We start from the raw sequence: 19,724 nt of genomic DNA on the forward strand, positions 1-19,724 counted from the left end.
TTTGGGAGTTACCAACCTTTGGATCTTTTCGTTTTCTTCCATTTTAATAATCAAATTAAAAAATGTAAAGATGATTTCAAATTATACAAAGTCTATTTTAGTGTTTAAGTTGGTTTTGATTAAAAATAAATATTTACAAAAGAAATACCCACGGTTACACCTCTAGGAATTAAATGAAATGTAACGATTAAGAGCATATAGTTAAAGATTTAAGCTTCACTTTTATTTATATATTTAAAACTCAAGTTTTATGCTTTGAAGCTCATCGTTTATTTATTTTCAAGTTTTATACGTTTTAATTTTTATTCATCCAGCTCACCGTTTATTCATTTTCAATATGTGGTAATTACCAACGACGTAGTTGGATAGATGCAAACTTTATTTTTTGTTATGTTTATACATTTTAATTTTAATTCATTCATCTCACCATTTATTCATTTTCAAGTTTTTTTTTTCATTTTCAAAATGTGGTAATGACCTATGCCGTAGTTGGTAGATGCAAACGTTATTTTTTTTTTGTTCTGGTAATGAACAAAATGTTATTTGGGAGTTACCAACCTTTGAAACACCCATAGCCACACCTCTAGAATTAAATGAAATGTTATGATTAAGAACATATAATTAAAGATTTAAGTTTCACTTATATATATATATATATAACTCAACTTTTATTCATCGCAATTCACCGTTTATTCATTTTCAAGCTTTATACGCTTTTTTTTCAATAATTACCATGTTTATTATGGGGAAAATGAATAAACGATGAGCTTCAATGAATAAATGTTTGGTTCTAAATATACAAAAGCGAAGCTTAAATGAGTAAACGTACAACTTAAATGAACAAGAGTGGAGCTTAAATTAATAAAATAGTTGATCTTAAATGAATAAAAGTGGAGCTTAAATGAATAATAGTTTATCTTAAATGAATAAAAGTCGTGCTTTAAATTAGAATTCAGGGATTTTTCTGAGTCTATTATTCAAAATTGGAGTTATAAAATCAAATTTTTTTGTTCAAATTTAAAGTTGGAGTTGTTGAATGTATTTCTTTGTTCAAATTAAAAATTGGAGTTGTTGAATGAATTTCTTTGAGTTGTCTTTGCAAATTCAATCTAGATTTATTCCAATCCGTTAAATTTCTTGGCCTTTTCAAGGTTTTTATTGATTGTACTCGTGGTGGTCGCTGCTCATGAATAATTTTGGAAAGGTATTATAATAAAAATAAAAATAAAATTAAAGCATCAAATACCAATATCAAACAAAAACTAAAAAGTATAAACATATAGAATTTTGGGTGTAAAACAAAAATTTAAGATTTTGTTGTAAATGGGTATCGAACCCAGGACCTTGGGGACTTAAATAACTACTGAAGATGTATCTTCCAACTCCTCCAGCTCCTTGTTCAATTTATACAGAAGATAATTGTTAACTATTGATTCTATTCTTCGACTTCTGGACCACCCCCACCGCCAACTCCTTCGATCTTCACCGTCGTCCCGCCTTTCTCCCCATTCACTAACCATTCAATCTCCGCCCCGTCTCTATCCCCCTTTATCCGACCACCCAGACCACCAGCCGCCACCCCTTCTCTCTCCCCCTTAGCCGACCACCCAATCGCCGCCTTCCTATCTCCCTCGTCCCCTTCCCCCGACCACCAGACCACCAGAGCCACCCCTCCTCCTCTCCCCCTTCGCCGACCACCGAAGTTACCCCTCCCCTCTCCCCCTTCGCCGACCACCAAATCTACCCCTCATCCTCTCTTTCGCCGATCTTCGGCTACGACGACGGTTGTGAGGGGGTCGAAAAAGCACGAAGCTAATGCGTGACCTCGTCCCTCGTGGGTGTGACGATTCTTTTTATTCAATCAAGTGTAATTGGATTTCCTGTGAGTTTACACCCAATTGACTAGTAATATAGGAGTCGCCATTCAGGTTTTAACGACAATGAGAAAAACTGACAAAACCCGGTTATCGTGACATAAAGGGAGTGCAATTATGTTTGACCACGACGGCCATAGGTTCCCTTGTGATCCCTGGTGTGGGGATCTCTCAACATACACCCGCAAGGTAGAGATTGAGGGTTCGGGGGACTGTAACTACCGAGAGGAGTACTTCGCTCGTCGATAACTCCAGAGGCAGGATATCCTTACTAGCTCAGCATAAATAATTGAAAGGACATGCGTTAACTATTAAACTAATCTGAGTTGATTTTAGCAATATGCAACATATAATACTAGATCGATCGCGATTATCTGATTTAGATAGCATTAAGGGACCTAGCATGATAATCCAATTTCCCAAAAATATTATATTTGTTAGGCGTGATAGAACAATCAGATTTAGTTAGTTTAACAGTTCATAAAAAGGGCGAGGAAAGCAGTTAAATCATCGAAAAGGGACACATTACGACGCACCCTTGAGAGGTGCGTCACGGTTCTCAGAAAACTAACCACTTTGACTTTGCTATTTCTCCTCTTTATTTAACAAATCTCAAATTATGGGACAGGATACGTTCTGTTCGATTTATGGATCGATTGCGACAGAACGCGTGAACAATTTCGCAGCGTGAGGCTTAGGCTAAGGGTTGGAGTCAATACTCAGAATATGAATTGTGTGTTGTGTGTTTCACGTCGAATTTAGGGCTGTATTTATAGGGAAGAGTTCGTGGAAAGATAGAATTGCAGAGTTCTAATCCACAAAGAGTTAGGAAAAAACACGTACCCAGGTATTTTCAGCGCCCAGGCCTGGGCGCCGAAGATTTCGGCGCCCAGAGTCAGGCGTTGAAAATAGGGTCTGGGCTGTTTTCTTAGTCAGATTCGGATTCCTGAAATCCGTAGAGTTTGAGACTTAATCGAGTCTTTTAGTGCGTATTAACCTTGCGACGGGATGCGTCTGGACCCGTTACGAACTCTAGGCTCGTTAGGATTTTAATTAATACGTAACTCTTATTTCCGAATCATATTAGGAATAGGATTCTCGCAGTTTTCTATCTCATTTAGGATTTATGTTGGAATGCAACACCTAATTCTGACAGGTTTCTATCCTTTATGATTTGCCACTTTTAGAAGCTACCTTTTACGGCAGTTACTATTTTTAGCAGGTTTCCATAAATAGCAGTTTTCTATAAATATCAGGTTTCGGGTGAAATAAAAAGGGGAATTGAGATTCGTTAATTTTAAGGAGATGCGTTGTCAAGTGGAGATTTATGTTTTCATCATCGAACCTTTCCCTTTCGGGAATGGGGACAAAAGTAGGTGTCTACAACGGTGTTCCTGGCCGGATGCAAACTTAATTAGGCTGGGGATTAATGTTTTTAATTTTTTGAGATTTTGTTTTTACAGAAATATATGTATTTTAGAAAAAGATTTTCAAATACTACAAATCATTTAATAAAAATAAGAAAATGTATTCATTGAAATAAAAAAAGATAAAATAAATAAAACACTATATATGGTGATACTCAATAGGAGTATCACCTTAGAATTTTCACTTAAAAATAAGCCTTTTGAACCTATTTTTCCCATGGGTATTTTAGACATGTTTTTAGGCAACATTTTGATACGTTTTTTGAGCAGACTTTTGACATATTTTTCGAGGTGACTATTTAATATTACCTCCGTTTCACAATACATGCATCATTTCTTATTTGGGCACTATTCATCAATCAACCTTAACAATATTTCTATGTAAGAAAAGATATAGTCAAGTAAGATCTTGTTAAATTTGTATCAATGCGATGGTTTCAATTATCAATTTTTTTTATTTTTATTTTTTTAAGACAAGTGGACTTCTTAAACGAAGTACGAGTATTTAAGATCTAATCGTAAGCTGATTTCCAATATGCTAATGCATTGTTCCTTGTCCAACTACAAACATCTGAATTTTAGCAAACCAAAAGTTAGCAAAGTTCTGAACTGATATCTGAAATGAAATATGAACTGACATCTCTTAGACAATGGCATTGGCAGCACTTGCAATCCTAAGCCATAAATCGGCACACTCCTTTGCAATGGGACCGGTGATAGCAGATCCTTTCATTTCACCCTTGGGATTGACAATAACTCTAGCATTATCTTCAAAGTTGTTGATTCCTGAGTTTTGACGATGACAAACTTAAGCTATACTCACAACTGGTTATCTAAGGAATGTCAGGGACAGGTTAACATGAAGCGATCAGTACACTTGGCAAGAACAAGAGTACAATGATACCAGCTGAGAAGCCATGAGGAGAACAAGTTCAAAACAAGGATTAAGATTGAAGCCAAGACTAAAAAGAATGTTGGCTAGGAAGTCTTCTAAGTATCGAAAGGTATAAGATCAGTGTAACTCAGATACTGCTTAGTATGGGAACAAAGTCTTTTCGTAGAGTCCAAATTATATTTTTGAAACAAAAATAAATCAGTTTATTTCTAGATAAACTTAGAAGTTTGAAACTGATTTTACAAATCCTACTTGAGGTAATATGCCTGTGAATTTGAGTTGCTATACAGCTCTTGAATCCGTAGGGATAGATTTTATAAAACACGTTTTAATGAGTTTATTTGCGAAAATCTATCTTTTGAAAAGAGTCCTAAATTGTGTTGAATTGGAATCTAGGGTTAACTCTTCGTTCTTATAAATAAACCTCAAGTTATTTACGAAAGTTTTTATCAGACTTTTTGCTATCAAACCGGAATCTTTCAGGTATCACCCTTAAAGTTTTAATCTTTAAAAGTGTCTGTTCCTGTTCCCATATAGAGCAGTATTTGTTACTTGGTTTTATATCTTGTGTTAGTATTTAAGTTTAAATATCTATTCGTTTTATCATTGTGTTGAGTTATTGTATGATAAGCCTGAGTCAGGCTTACTGAAGCAAGAGTGAAAGATCTCGCAAGAGATCCGTGAGGTGAAGCAGTTGAGGGACTGTTTTCATAAGGGAAGGAACAAAGAGGGTTGTTCCTAGTCATCTGTGATCAGAGACGATTTACAGATTGTGGCCCGAGTAGATTAGGCTTGTAAAGAAACTGAGTTGTTTTGCCTAATTAGTAAAAGTGTTTAAGTCCCCAAAGGGGCCGTGGTTTTTTTCCTCTCTATTGGGCCTAGAGAGTTTTCCACGCTAAATCTTGCTTGCATATTTTACTGTTTTTGTTCCTAGTAGTTTAATTTTTGTAAAACCGTAAAATATCAATTCACCCCCCCTCTTGAGGAACTCTGTGAAACTAACAATTGGTATCAGAGCCAGAACCTTTTAAACTGCAGGTAACTCTGTCGGGAAAAACGATTCTGAAGCTATGAACACTACCGAGAAACTAGAAGAGGGATACTCAACACAGCGACCTCCTATGTTTAGTGGCAAATACTGTTCATATTGGAGAAACAGGATGGAGATCTTTATTAAGGCTGAGAACTATCAAGTGTGGAGAGTTATTGAAGTAGGAGACTTCCAAGTCACTAAGCTAAACTCCTCTGGAGAAACTGTTCCTAAACCAATAGCTGAATTTGACAAAGCCGACTATGAAAAGCTTGAACTTAATGACATGGCTGTCAAAATTCTGCACTGTGGACTAGGTCCAAACGAACACAATAGAGTAATGGGCTGCAAGAATGCAAAGCAGATTTGGGATCTGCTCCAGGTCACTCATGAAGGAACAAACAAAGTCAAAAGATCAAAGATTGATCTCTTAATGCATCAGTATGAGCTAATCACCATGAAGCCCTCTGAAACAATTCAAGACATGATCACTCGCTTCACAAACATCATCAATGAATTGAACTCTCTTGGAAAAATCATAACTCCTGAGGAACAAGTTAGGAAGGTTCTAAGAAGTCTTCCCCAAGATCCTTGGATGGCCAAGGTTACGGCCCTTCAAGAAACTAAAGACTTCACCAAATTTAACTTGGAACAACTGGCCGGGTCTCTATTAACTCATGAACTGCAATTGAATGCTCGACCTTCAGAGAATACCAAAAATAGGGCCCTTGCTCTAAAAACTGAAAATGATGAAAACTCTGAAGAAGATGAGGAGACAGCTCTGTTTGCTAGGAGATTCAGAAGAATGTTTAGGAACTACAAAGATGGGGATCACAGAGACAAACCAAATCGAAGATTCTCCAAAACCAATACTGGATGCCACAAGTGTGGAAACCTGGAGCATCGCATTAGGGAATGTCCTCTCTGGGATCAAGAACGAGGAAAAGGAAAGGAAACATCCAAAGACAGATTTAAAGACAACAGGAATTCATTCTCCAAAACTGAGGTCAGAAAAGCCATGATTGCTGCATGGGGAGACACTTCTTCCGATGAGGAACAGGAGCAACCCAACGAAGAAACAGCTCACCTATGTCTTGTAGCTGAACACGAAGAAGATGGATCAGACTCAGAATCGGAAAAATTCCAGGCAAGCCTTGCTCAAATTAAGTGTAAACTTGAATCTCTGTCTAAATTAGAGTTGTTTGACTTGCTTTCCTGTCTCACTAGTGACTATGAGGATCTCCTAAAAGAAAAGCTAGAATCCGATAAAAAACACCAGACCTCTATAAAAGAACTCACTGAGGAACTAGAATGGACTAAAAATACAAACATAGATATAGACAATCGTTTCTTTAATCTCTTTGATCAGAATCTCCACTTAAAAGAAATCTGTGAAGCCTTGCAAAATGAGAACTCCTGGCTAAAACTAGAAGTAATTGACCTAGAAGTAGCCAAGGCTAAAACCTCTTACAAAAATGAATTAGAAAGAACTCAGCTGGAACTAGTCAATATTCACCTAGAAAAGACCAACCTAGAAGATGAACTAGCTAGAAAGACTAGACACAGAATAGAAGGAACACCTAAATGGATAGAAGAAGCTAGAACCAAACGCACAGAAGGACTAGGTTTCAATTATAAGAAACGTCACCCTAGAAAGACTAGAGTAGATCTCTACAGTGACATAGTATGCTCCTTCTGTGGTCTAATTGGTCATTACAGAAACTCATGCCCAAAAAACCAAAGAGGCTTGGAAAAGAACATAGAACACACCAGGACTAAATGGGTAAAGAAGATCGATTTGATTCCAAGCAAGGAACCCAAGCTATGCTGGGTTCCTAAAAACTCTAACTAAAAATTCTCATACAGGTCGAAGTGAGGGGGAACAACACATGGTACCTAGACAGCGGTTGTTCCAAGCACATGACAGGAGACAGAAACAGATTTCTCTCACTCACGACCTATGAAGGTGGAACTGTGACTTTTGGCGATAATAAGAAAGGTAACATCATTGGGATTGGTAAGGTCGGTAAGTCAAAGTCTCACTCCATCGATAATGTATTTTTAGTTGAAGGTCTAGGACATAGCTTGTTAAGCATCTCTCAATTATGTGACAAAGGAAATTATGCTAAATTCTTCTCGAATAAATGTCTAATCATCAACAGTAACACTGACACAGTGATCTTAGAGGGACAGAGGAAAGGGACCACATATGTGGTCAACCTTAACTCTGTTCCTCACTCCAATCTGACCTGTCTCAGCGTTATTGAAGATGATCCATTATTATGGCATAAAAGATTTGGTCATGCTAGTTTCTCTCTAATGAATAAATTGAATTCAAAAAATTTAGTCACAGGTCTTCCGAATACAAAGTTCGCAAAATTATCAGTATGTGATGCCCGCGTCAAAGGTAAACAAGTAAGGACCTCCTTTAAGTCAAAGGGAATAATCAGTACAACAAGACCACTGGAGCTGATACACATGGATCTATGCGGACCAATGAGAATCCAAAGCAGAAGTGGAAAGAGATATGTGCTCGTAATTGTAGACGAATTCTCAAGATACACATGGGTAATTTTCCTAGCCAGTAAGGAGGAAACATTTGAAGAATTCGTAGCCTTTGCCTCTAGGGTCCAACGACAAAGCAATCACAAACTGGTCCACATCAGATCAGATCACGGTACAGAATTCCAAAACAAGAAATTTGATGACCTATGTAAAGAGTCAGGAATAGATCATAATTTCTCTGCTCCTAGAACACCTCAACAGAATGGTGTAGTAGAAAGAAAGAATCGAACTCTTGAAGACATGACAGGGACAATGTTGATTGCTAGTGGACTTCCAAAAAGTTTCTGGGCCGAAGCTCTAAACACAGCTTGCTACGTGCTCAATCGAGTATTAATTAGAGCCATCAAAAACAAAACCCCATATGAATTGTATAGAGGAAGAAAACCTTCTATAATACATCTCAGAATCTTTGGATGCAAATGTTTCGTCCACAACAATGGAAAGGATCAACTGGGAAAATTTGATGCACGAAGTAATGAAGCTATATTCTTGGGATATGCCTCAAACAGCAAAGCCTATCGAGTATTCAACAAAAGGACCATGTGCATGGAAGAAAGCATACATATTATATTTGATGAAACTGACTCCCAAACATCTGTTACAGGTACAACCCCTGATGGAAACTTCGAACTAGGACTCACAAGAGAAACAGAAGACGAAGAAGTAAGAAGGACTTCTCAAATAGAAGAACAGGCTCAGGATGAAGAAACACATGAAGGGGGCACAGTCGAAGTGGAACAAATGCAAACTGAAGATCATACAGAACCAAATACTCAAGTGGAACAGCGTGCTGAAGAACTCACTACACCTTTCCAACCCAGACCTTGGAAACATCAAAGCTCACACCCACTTGACCAAATAATCAGTGATCTCGGACGTGGAACTCCAACAAGATCCCAACTCAAAAACTTTTGTGCCTTCTACGCTTATTTATCCATGATTGAACTTAAAAATTATAAAGAAGCACTAACTGACTCTGATTGGATCATTGCAATGCAGGAGGAACTAAATGAATTCGAAAGAAATAAAGTGTGGCATCTTGAGCCCACACCATTGAACAATCGAGTAATAGGTCTCAAATGGGTCTTCCGGAACAAGCAAGACGAACATGCTACAATTACCAGGAACAAGGCCAGATTAGTTGTGAAGGGATACAATCAACAAGAAGGGATAGACTTCGAAGAAACTTTTGCTCCAGTTGCCAGAATGGAAGCAATACGTATACTTATAGCGTTTGCTTCATACATGGGCTTCAAACTCTATCAAATGGATGTAAAATGCGCATTCCTAAACGGATATCTTAAAGAAGAAGTCTACGTGGAACAACCACCTGGTTTTGAAGATCCAGAATATCCCTCACATGTGTACAAGCTTGACAAGGCACTGTACGGACTAAAACAAGCCCCAAGAGCCTGGTATGAACGTCTCTCTCATTTTCTATTAGACAATCAATTCAATCGAGGTAAGGTTGACAGAACCCTGTTTCTTAAATCAAGAGACACAGACATACTAATTGTACAAATATACGTTGATGATATTATATTTGGTGCTACTAATGAAGATCTTTCCAAAGAATTTTCTGACTTAATGCAGCAAGAATTTCAAATGAGCATGATGGGAGAACTAAACTTCTTCCTAGGTCTCCAAATTAAGCAAACGGAACAAGGCATCATGATCCACCAACAAAAATATATCAAGGATCTCATCAAAAAATATGGATTGGAGTCTGCTAAAAGCAATCATACCCCAATGGGAACAACCACGAGACTAGATGAGGATCAAGAAGGTAAAAGTGTTGATCAAACAAAATACAGAGGTATGATAGGTTCGTTACTTTATCTCACAGCAAGTAGACCAGACATTGCATTCAGTGTAGGTGTCTGTGCACGTTTTCAATCCAATCCAAAAGAATCTCATCTTACAGCAGTCAAAAGAATTCTAAGATATCTAAAAGGAATAGATGACTTATGCTTATGGTACCCTAACTATGATCACTTTGACCTCAAAGGATACACAGATGCTGACTATGCAGGTGATTTAGTAAACAGAAAAAGCACATCGGGAATGGTTCAGTTCCTAGGAGCATGTGCCGTATCTTGGGCATCAAAGAAACAAAACACTGTGGCATTGTCCACAACGGAAGCTGAATATGTAGCTGCTGCCTCATGCTGTTCCCAAATGCTGTGGATCAAACAACAACTTAGAGATTTTGGTATGAAATTAAGTTGCGTTCCTATATTATGTGACAACACTAGTGCCATCTGCATATCAAAGGATCCAGTTCATCATTCAAGAGTCAAGCACATTCACATTCGTCATCATTTTCTAAAAGACTATGTGGAAAAGGAATTAGTCAAGCTTGAATTCTGTCCCACAGAAGATCAAGTTGCTGACATCTTAACCAAACCACTATCCAGGGACAGATACGACAAACTAAGGTTAGAACTTGGTATGATACGAATAACTTGATCCTTGTTGCCCTTATTTTTTTTTAACCCTTGTGGATTTTTCAAAAAAAAAAAAAAACAAAAAAAAACAAAAAAAAAACAAAAAAAAAAACAAAAAAAAAAACAAAAAAAAAACAAAAAAAAAAAAAAAAAAAAAAAAATAAAATATATATATATATATATATATATATATATATATATATATATATATATATATATATATATATATATATAGAGAGAATAGAAAAGCTCGAATAGGAACTAGCTTTGTTGGAAGCAACCAACCCTGTAGATCTACAGCTTGCTGTTTGACAAAGGTGGCGTTAGCTAAGAAAGATTTAAGTAAACAGATCAGGGAGGCTAAGAAAAAAGATCCTTTAACTTGACAGGTGCAAGCAGACAGCCTTCCGTTCCTTTGGTTTCTAGTTACTAACTATTCTTTTCAATCCATATACTGGATACTACTATGCTTCGGCGGGTGTCGACTAAAGATAGAATAAAGGGGCCTATATATATATATATATATATATATATATATATATATATATATATATATATATATATATCTCTTACTTATTTGAGAATGGACTAACAATCGAGCTCAGATTGCAAAACCCAGCTGTGCATCACCACAGCCACGTCTGCACACTTCTAAGGTAACTGCACTTGCTCTCAATACTTGCATTAATTCTAGGTCTAAGTGGGAAAACTAAAAATGAATGGAAAGCATTTAATTTGATTCAGTGAATCTTACGAACACGGTGCATGCATTACTATTCATTTTTATTCACTCAAACACGCTTCCCACAAACCAATTCCCAACAAAACCCCTTCAGATTCCAATCATTCCCCCTATAAACAGCGCCGATTAATCTTCAAACCCCAGAATTTAAAATTCAAAATCCCTCTCTCTCTCTCCTGATCCACTCGCCAACCACCTCTCCTATAAATAATCATGACTCTCTACAAACTTCAATTCCCAAACTCTAGAAACCCTTCCTCTCCTTCGGAACCGATAATCACAGCCATCCCTCTCCAAACAGTCTACCCAGAATCCATGGCTCCGAAGCAACCCACACCCAAACCATCGGCAGCTAAGTCCACCGCCAAGCTGGCCACAAAAAGGAAACTCGTTCTGAAAAAGGAAGTCGCTGCACCAACTCAGGGGGAACCACACCTTCCAGTCGAGAAAAAGGTAAAACTTGAATCCCCAAAATTTCATTATTTTCCCCCCGATCGCATGCTCCCTGGGTTGAGTATTGATTTTGGTTGGTGTCGTGAGGTTGGTTTTGTTGAATTACTAGAATCCATTGAGTCATAGGGGTGGACATTTCTGTTTGATGTGTGCTCCAAAGCTTGCATGTACCCTGAGGCTATGGGAGAATTCTGTTCAAATTTTATAAACAAAGGGGGGGTTTGTCAGTCGGAGGTAAATGGAAAGTCATTTAGTTTTGATGCTGAAAAATTAGGGAATTGGTTCAAAGTGCCTGTGCTGGGGGAGGATGTTTACCATAAGGGGAAAGGTCCAATTGAATTAGGAGGTGCTACAATGGAAGACGTCTACTCTTATTTTGGAGGTCAGGGAAAACACCCAAAAGCCCTAAGTCAATCTCTTCTAACTCCCTTTCAGAAAGTCCTGTTTAATGTGGTGCGTCGAGGACTTGTTCCGCGTCATGATAAACGAGCCCTAGCCAGTCGATTAGACCTCATTTACATCTTTCTCCTTGAATCTCAACGCCAAATCAACTTTCCCATGGTCTTTATTGCTCACCTCACCCACAGCATTTCTCAAAACAACATGGTTGGATACGGCTCCCTTTTGACCTTTATCATGCGCAAAGTGGGGGTTGATCTCACAAAATATACATCTGAACCACATACTCCAGCCCACATTCTAAACAAAGCTTGTCTACATGGTGTAAGTCTGAGTGTTGTTGATGGGGTTGTCTGTGTCGGGAAGTTGTTGGTTGGAGACACAACCCCACAGGATGAGGACGATATAGAGGGTGTAGAAGAAGAGCTAGATGAGGGAGAAGAGCTCTCATATGAGGAAGAGGAGGCACCATTTCCCTGTCAGGAGACAGAGGGTCAGACAGAGGGTGTTCCTGTTGACCTGTGCCCGAAAGAGACAAGTCCTACCAAAGCCACCTCATCTCCCAAGAACATTCCCGCCACCTCATCTTATCAGCCTATTCGTCGCAGTAGCCGTCTAGCCGGCTCTTCAAAAGGTGTACCTCCGGTCTATAGGGTCGAAGATTCAGATTCAGACAAGGACGGTGAAACTCAATCTGCTGCTCCCTCACCAGACGGTTCAGTTCAGCTCCTGATGGCTAAAGTGGATCAACTACAGCTGGACAATGTAGTTCTGTTGTCAGCTGTTACTTCTTTGCAGGAGCTGATTCACAAGATGCAGCAGGATCAGGCAGAGTTCTTCAACGACATGACAGAACGTCTTGCTGACATGATCATAGAGGAGGTGGCAAATGATGATAATGCTGCTCCTGGATCACCCCAAGCCTGACCCTGCTACTTATACTGCCTTACCCCACCCCATATATTTTGCTCTCTGATAAACAATTACTTCTTTCTTTGGTCGTTGAACATTTTTCTTTGTGGATGTTTTGAATGTGCCAAGTTTATGACTAATGATCATTAGTGCGCTTTTCCTACGTTCTGATAGTTGACCCACACTGACATGTAGAATTATTGCTTGTGTTGTGCTCTATGTTGCTATTGCCTTGTTTTGCTTGCAGGGGTGCGATCAAACCCGTTGATCGACTTGAGCTGCAAACTGCTTCTCGGTCTGTTGCGGTAACATAATTCTCTATTTCTTTCTCCTCTATCTTATGAAATCGTTTTTCAACTACCCTTTTTGATAATTCCAAAGGGGAAGATATTGGGGGGCAACTTGTGTTCAAATATTTGTATCTATGCATGAGTTCGAAACCTCAGTATGCGTCACATCTGTTCCTGATTGAGGTTTGAAGTATGATTGTCAGCAGCACCTTGTTTCATTCCTTAGTCATTATCTGCATATTTTACTCTTATCAAGTTGTAAGGTTGTCATCAATCAAAAAGGGGGAAATTGTTGATTCCTGAGTTTTGACGATGACAAACTTAAGCTATACTCACAACTGGTTATCAAAGGAATGTCAGGGACAGGTTAACATGAAGCGATCAGTACACTTGGCAAGAACAAGAGTACAATGATACCAGCTGAGAAGCCATGAGGAGAACAAGTTCAAAACAAGGATTAAGATTGAAGCCAAGACTAAAAAGAATGTTGTCTAGGAAGTCTTCTAAGTATCGAAAGGTATAAGATCAGTGTAACTCAGATACTGCTTAGTATGGGAACAAAGTCTTTTCGTAGAGTCCAAATTATATTTTTGAAACAAAAATAAATCAGTTTATTTCTAGATAAACTTAGAAGTTTGAAACTGATTTTACAAATCCTACTTGAGGTAATATGCCTGTGAATTTGAGTTGCTATACAACTCTTGAATACGTAGGGATAGATTTTATAAAACGCGTTTTAATGAGTTTATTTGCGAAAATCTATCTTTTGAAAAGAGTCCTAAATTGTGTTGAATTGGAATCTAACTCTTCGTTCTTATAAATAAACCTCAAGTTATTTACGAAAGTTTTTATCAGACTTTTTGCTATCAAACCGGAAGCTTTCAGGTATCACCCTTAAAGTTTTAATCTTTAAAAGTGTGTGTTCCTGTTCCCATATAGAGCAGTATTTGTTACTTGGTTTTATATCTTGTGTTAGTATTTAAGTTTAAATATCTATTCGTTTTATCATTGTGTTGAGTTATTGTATGATAAGCCTGAGTCAGGCTTACTGAAGCAAGAGTGAAAGATCTCGCAAGAGATCCGTGAGGTGAAGCAGTTGAGGGACTGTTTTCATAAGGGAAGGAACAAAGAGGGTTGTTCCTAGTCATCTGTGATCAGAGACGATTTACAGATTGTGGCCCGAGTAGATTAGGCTTGTAAAGAAACTGAGTTGTTTTGCCTAATTAGTAAAAGTGTTTAAGTCCCCAAAGGGGCCGTGGTTTTTTTCCTCTCTATTGGGCCTAGAGAGTTTTCCACGCTAAATCTTGCTTGCATATTTTACTGTTTCTGTTCCTAGTAGTTTAATTTTTGTAAAATCGTAAAATATCAATTCAGCCCCCCCCCCCCTCTTGAGGAACTCAGTGAAACTAACAAAAGTACATGAAGACACCATCCTTTCGGCGTCATGGCTTGCGTTGCCTAACAATAACAGCAGGCATAACCTTCTTACGGAGATCAGGCTTTCCCTTCTTGACAGTAGCCATGACCATGTCACCAGCACAAGCTGATGGCAACATGTTGATCCTACCCTTAATTCCCTTAACGGAAATGATGTATATGTTCTTTGCTCCTGTATTATAGGCACATCTCACCACGGCTGCCACTGGAAGACCCAGTGACATCCTGGACTTGTTTCCATCACTTCCTCCACGCCCTCGCTTCGACATTATCGCTGCAGGAGAAGAAGAAAGGTAACAGAGAATAGAAAAATATCAACTTTTTATATACACATTTAGATATAAATGTCCAAAGAAGCGTGTTGGAATACGTGCAAAAAGAAATGTTGCATGTATTGTCGAACTGAGGTAGTATGCCTTACTGTAACACCCCAACAATTCTCCTTTTTCTAGAACAACCCTTTTTATAAATATAACTATAGAGAATTATTAAGGTATTATCGCCCGTGTGAAAACGTTTCGGCTTATTTAGAATTTTGCAGCGGAAAACATAATAAATAACTTTAATAATTTAAATAAGTCAACTACCCAAAACCAACAAACCGGAGTCAACTTAATTAGTTCAAATCAAATTCGAGTACATTAAAACAAGTCCAACAAAACCAAATACAAATGAAATAAAATAACGACTACACAAATCTCTCCAGATCCCGAACCCCAGTGATGCATCATCTTCAAATCTGCAATAGACAATGCTTATGGATCCCTAGAGACTTCTCACCAAAGATTGGGTCATCACAGGATCAATAAGGCATAGCCATGATCAACATGCACAAGCAAAAGCACGTAATCAACAAAGCTGAGTACTACATATTAAATCAATAATAATCCTAACATGATTCTATTAAACGAACAATCCTAACATGATACTAATAACGTACTTAAGGACAACCAAAACATAATAATTTGAAACCACACTTAACTAGACTAGACTAGACTGGACTAGACTTTTATAACATTAATATTATTTTAATTGAAATAGTCAATGGACTGAGTTGACTACTAGAAACTTCTTCACTAAGGAAGACGAGGTACGGGCGCGACTCCATAAACCCCAATGACATGCGATATCGAGGGACTTTTGAATAAAATAGAACCGGTGATCAATCCGGCCTAGAGAAAGCCATAGGCGACCCATGACCCCAACTCCTGATTGTCCGTCACTTTAGACGTGCACAGTCTAAAGCTATTGCTACTCAGTTTCACTTTACATGATTTACAGATTAATACTTTGTTATGACTCAACAATCACATAAGTCATATAATCAATAATTATTCTCCATTGTTTTTATCTTGGAATTAAGTAAGTGATCACAGAGATGTCAATCAAGACTTATTCCAATTAATCCAACCTTTCCTTTAATACTGATCAACCCCTCTATATGGGTATAAGGTTTCAACTTACTAAACAAGGTCCTCGGCCCTTATAAAGTAGTGAAAAGCTAAAAGAGAACAACGATCAATCGATCTGAATCAATATATATATAAAAAATAAAGTTCCCAACTGACATGCTTGCATCAATAATCCATACTCACATGTTATAATTCTCATACAAAAATCCATGTTCAACACGTTCATCCAACAACATTAAACATGTAAATTTCAACATAACCAAGTTCAAAGGCATAACATAACCAAGTTCAAAGACATAACATAACCAAGTTCAAAGACATAACAACATGTTTCAACATAAGCACACATCCCCAAGCACACAGGTATGTACGTACCTTGTATAAACAACTAATAGGCCACTTTAACACTTTCAAAAGTCCTAAAGAGAATTCTCCGCCTAAAACAACCAACAAGGATTCCCAATCAATTTCTAATCATTCACAACTATAACAAAGCATCTAAATACATCCTAAACATATTTAGAACCTTCCCCAATATCCAAAATTGAATATTTGATTTCCTAACATCATAATTATTGAATTAGTGATTGAAATTCGTTGAAAACTCTTCGCAAACATCATACTTTAAATTTTCAGCAATATGAAATCGTTTAAAGCTTTCCCAAAACCAAATTATCATGCTTAGAACATAAAACTAATAATTTTAATAATTCAAACCATTCTATCATGATTTTAAAACTAATAAAACCTTAAAAATTCATGTTTTAATAACTAAAATCCTTATTTTAATTCAATTATATAAATCTGAAAATTAAATTATTAATTATGCAAAGTATATAATCTGAAATTCCTAACTTAATAATAAAACTATAATTTAATTTAAGAAACATGAATAAACTAATAAAACATATTTAATAAAACATAACTAAAACATAATTTAGTTTAGGGTTGAGAATTAACCAAAAACAAGAAGGGAGTGGCTGGCCGGCGGAGCACAAGCGGCGCGGCAGCGACGGTCGGTTGGGCTGACGAAGGTGGTGTTGTGCAGGTGGCGAGGAGACTCGCGGAGGCTGGGCGAAACATCAGCGGTGCGGCTAGGCGCAAAGTGTAGGTGGTGCGAGCGGTGGTGCTGTGAAACCAATAGCACCTTTAAGGAGGGGAAAACGACGAGGGAAGAAAAGAAACTAAAGAGAGAGAAGGAGGGAAGAATTACCGGCGGCGACGGAGAGGGACGACGAGGGAGGAAGCAGCCGGTGGTGGTGGCTCGACGGCGGCAGCACAAGCAATCAAGGGGAAGCAATTAAGCAGTTACGTGAAAAGACTTCAAAGAGGGTTTTGGGTTTTTTTTTGGTTTAGTTTTCACGTGAAGTGAGGAGAAGGGAGGAGTAGGTTTGTTTAACGTAAATTGAAACATGGGTAGGAAATTTTGGGCTTTTACAATTTGGGCTAGAACTAGGATTGAGTTTGTTTGAACCCAAAACGGTTAGGATTGTTTTTTTTCCAGATTCAATTGAACGTGTTTTCGTAATTCAAATTCTTTTCAACGTAAAATTCTAAAATTATTTTTGATTTCATAAACCGTTTGAATATTTAAAACGTATAAAAATAAATATTCGTTAATTATATATTTATTATTAAAATTCGTAAATTCTATTAAAATATAAATAACTATACGTTAAAATATATTAATAAAATGTATAAAATTTACGGGGGATTACACTTACAAGATGAACTTTAGGCACACTTTTCAAGGCACTATTGATCATTTTCGAGAAGAACATTGATAATTTTAAAGGCCACTTTATGATAAGTTCTTCGTGGGGAAAATATCCAACTTAAAATAAATTTAAATAATCCAAATCAGTTAAGATTGGAGTCGAAAAATCAAATACCGACTTTAAAAATGAAAGATAAGCAATTGGAAGACTAATTTGTTTTGATCGTGGTGAAATGTTATCGCATAGTTATTCCTGTCATCTCAACCTTGATCTCTGACGGCTGAATATTCATTTCGTTTCCAAAAGGTTGTACTCCCTCCGTTCTTGAATGTTAGTCCCCTTTCTTAATTGAGTAGCTCTTTTTTAATAGTCCCTTTTGGAATATTTCCTTATATGTCCAACATTTTCCCCCTTTATACCCTCATAAATATCTCAACATGCAGCTCACTTGTTTACTCTTAAGTAAACTTTTATCCCCATTAAACCCCTCAATTATTTCTCTCTCCTACCCACATGGGTTATATTCTATTGAAATTTATGTGACACTTTTATTGAATTGTATTAGATTCCAAAAGGGACTACCATTCAAAAACAGATGGAGTATTTGATTTTCTTTCTGATATCCATTTATTTATATTTTTTTTAACTTTATAAATATGTTTTTTTGTTTCATAATTTTTCGCCTCATAAAGTGTGTAAAAAGGACGCCTTAAAAAACGCATAAAAAAATCACGTCGAAAGATGCACCAAAAAACGTGTCAAAAAAGTTGCATCTTAAAACTTTCCCTACTACTATACACCTCGAAAAGTCATCTCAAAAAACACGCGTTAAATAATTTGTTAAGCTATGGCCCCAAAAATCATGGCTAATTGCCCTGTTTGGCAATTGGTTGTTGGTTGTTGGCTGTCGGCTGTTTTAGTTGGCTGGTTTGACTGGCTGCTTTTGTTGGCTGTTTGACTATTGATTGTTTACAAACATGTTTGGTAAATTCGTTTGTTGGATGTTGGTTGTAGCTATGTAAAATGACAGTTAAGGACATTTTATAGTTTTTGTTCATTTTTAAATAATGTTATGTACGGAATACTATGTACTCCGTAATAATTAATACATAGTACATAAATTATTAATTAAATAATTAGAGTATTATTGTTACCATTTATAAATTAGTGTATACTAATTGAAAAATATAAATTATTAAGTATTTAATATTATCAGTTATTATTTATAAATCTAATTAATTATTAAATTTTTAATTTTTTAATTTTTAATGATTAATAATTATTAAATATTAATTTTTAATAATTAAATATTAAATATTAATTATTAATCATTAATTATTAAATATTAAATATTAACTACTAAATTACTAATAATTATTAATTAATTATTAATTACTAATTACTAATTTTTAATTATTAATTATTAATTACTGCTCCATAATTATTAATTAATGCTCCATAATTATTAATTATAATTATTAATTATTAATTATTTTTTATTTAATTAATTAATTATTTAATTATAGATTACTAGTTACTAATTATGAAATATTAAGTATTAATTACTAAATTACTAATAATTAATAATTGATTACTAATTAGTAATTACTAATTATTACTTATTAATAACGGAGTACTACTCCTTAATTATTAATTATTAATTATTATTTTTTGATTATTTTATTTAATTAATTAATTTTTTATTTAATTATTAATTATTTAATTATAGAGTATTAAATTATTAATTATTAGTTAATTAGTGAAAAACAAGAATAGAAAAGTAATTTAGGTACTGAGAAGCAAAAAGCCAACCCTAAAAAGCTAATAACTCCAGCTTTTCATTTTTGGCAGAAAAGTTGATTTTTCAGCCAGCCAACATGCTAGTTACCAACACATTTTTTGGCTGTTTGACCACATTAAAAAGTCAGAAGCCAATGAAAAAGCCAACAAAAAGCTAGTGACCAAACAGGCCCAATATATACCTCGAAAATGTGTTAAGATGATTACTTAAAAATCGTGTCGATGAATAGCAAAAATAAGCATTAAAAAGAATAATCAACAAAAAAATAGCTTAAAACTTACAGAAAAATATCCAAAAAAGTCAAGATTAACCCGTTGACCAA

At 36.2% G+C, this 19,724-nt stretch overlaps 1 pseudogene; it reads right to left on the reverse strand.

Annotated features, from left to right (window-relative positions):
- Positions 1–3,944: 3,944 nt before the first annotated feature.
- LOC110800396 (60S ribosomal protein L23-like) lies at positions 3,945–14,753 on the reverse strand (annotated as a pseudogene).
- Positions 14,754–19,724: the final 4,971 nt, after the last annotated feature.

This window comes from Spinacia oleracea, chromosome 6 (assembly GCF_020520425.1).
Source record: "Spinacia oleracea cultivar Varoflay chromosome 6, BTI_SOV_V1, whole genome shotgun sequence".
Classification (NCBI taxonomy): domain Eukaryota; kingdom Viridiplantae; phylum Streptophyta; class Magnoliopsida; order Caryophyllales; family Amaranthaceae; genus Spinacia; species Spinacia oleracea.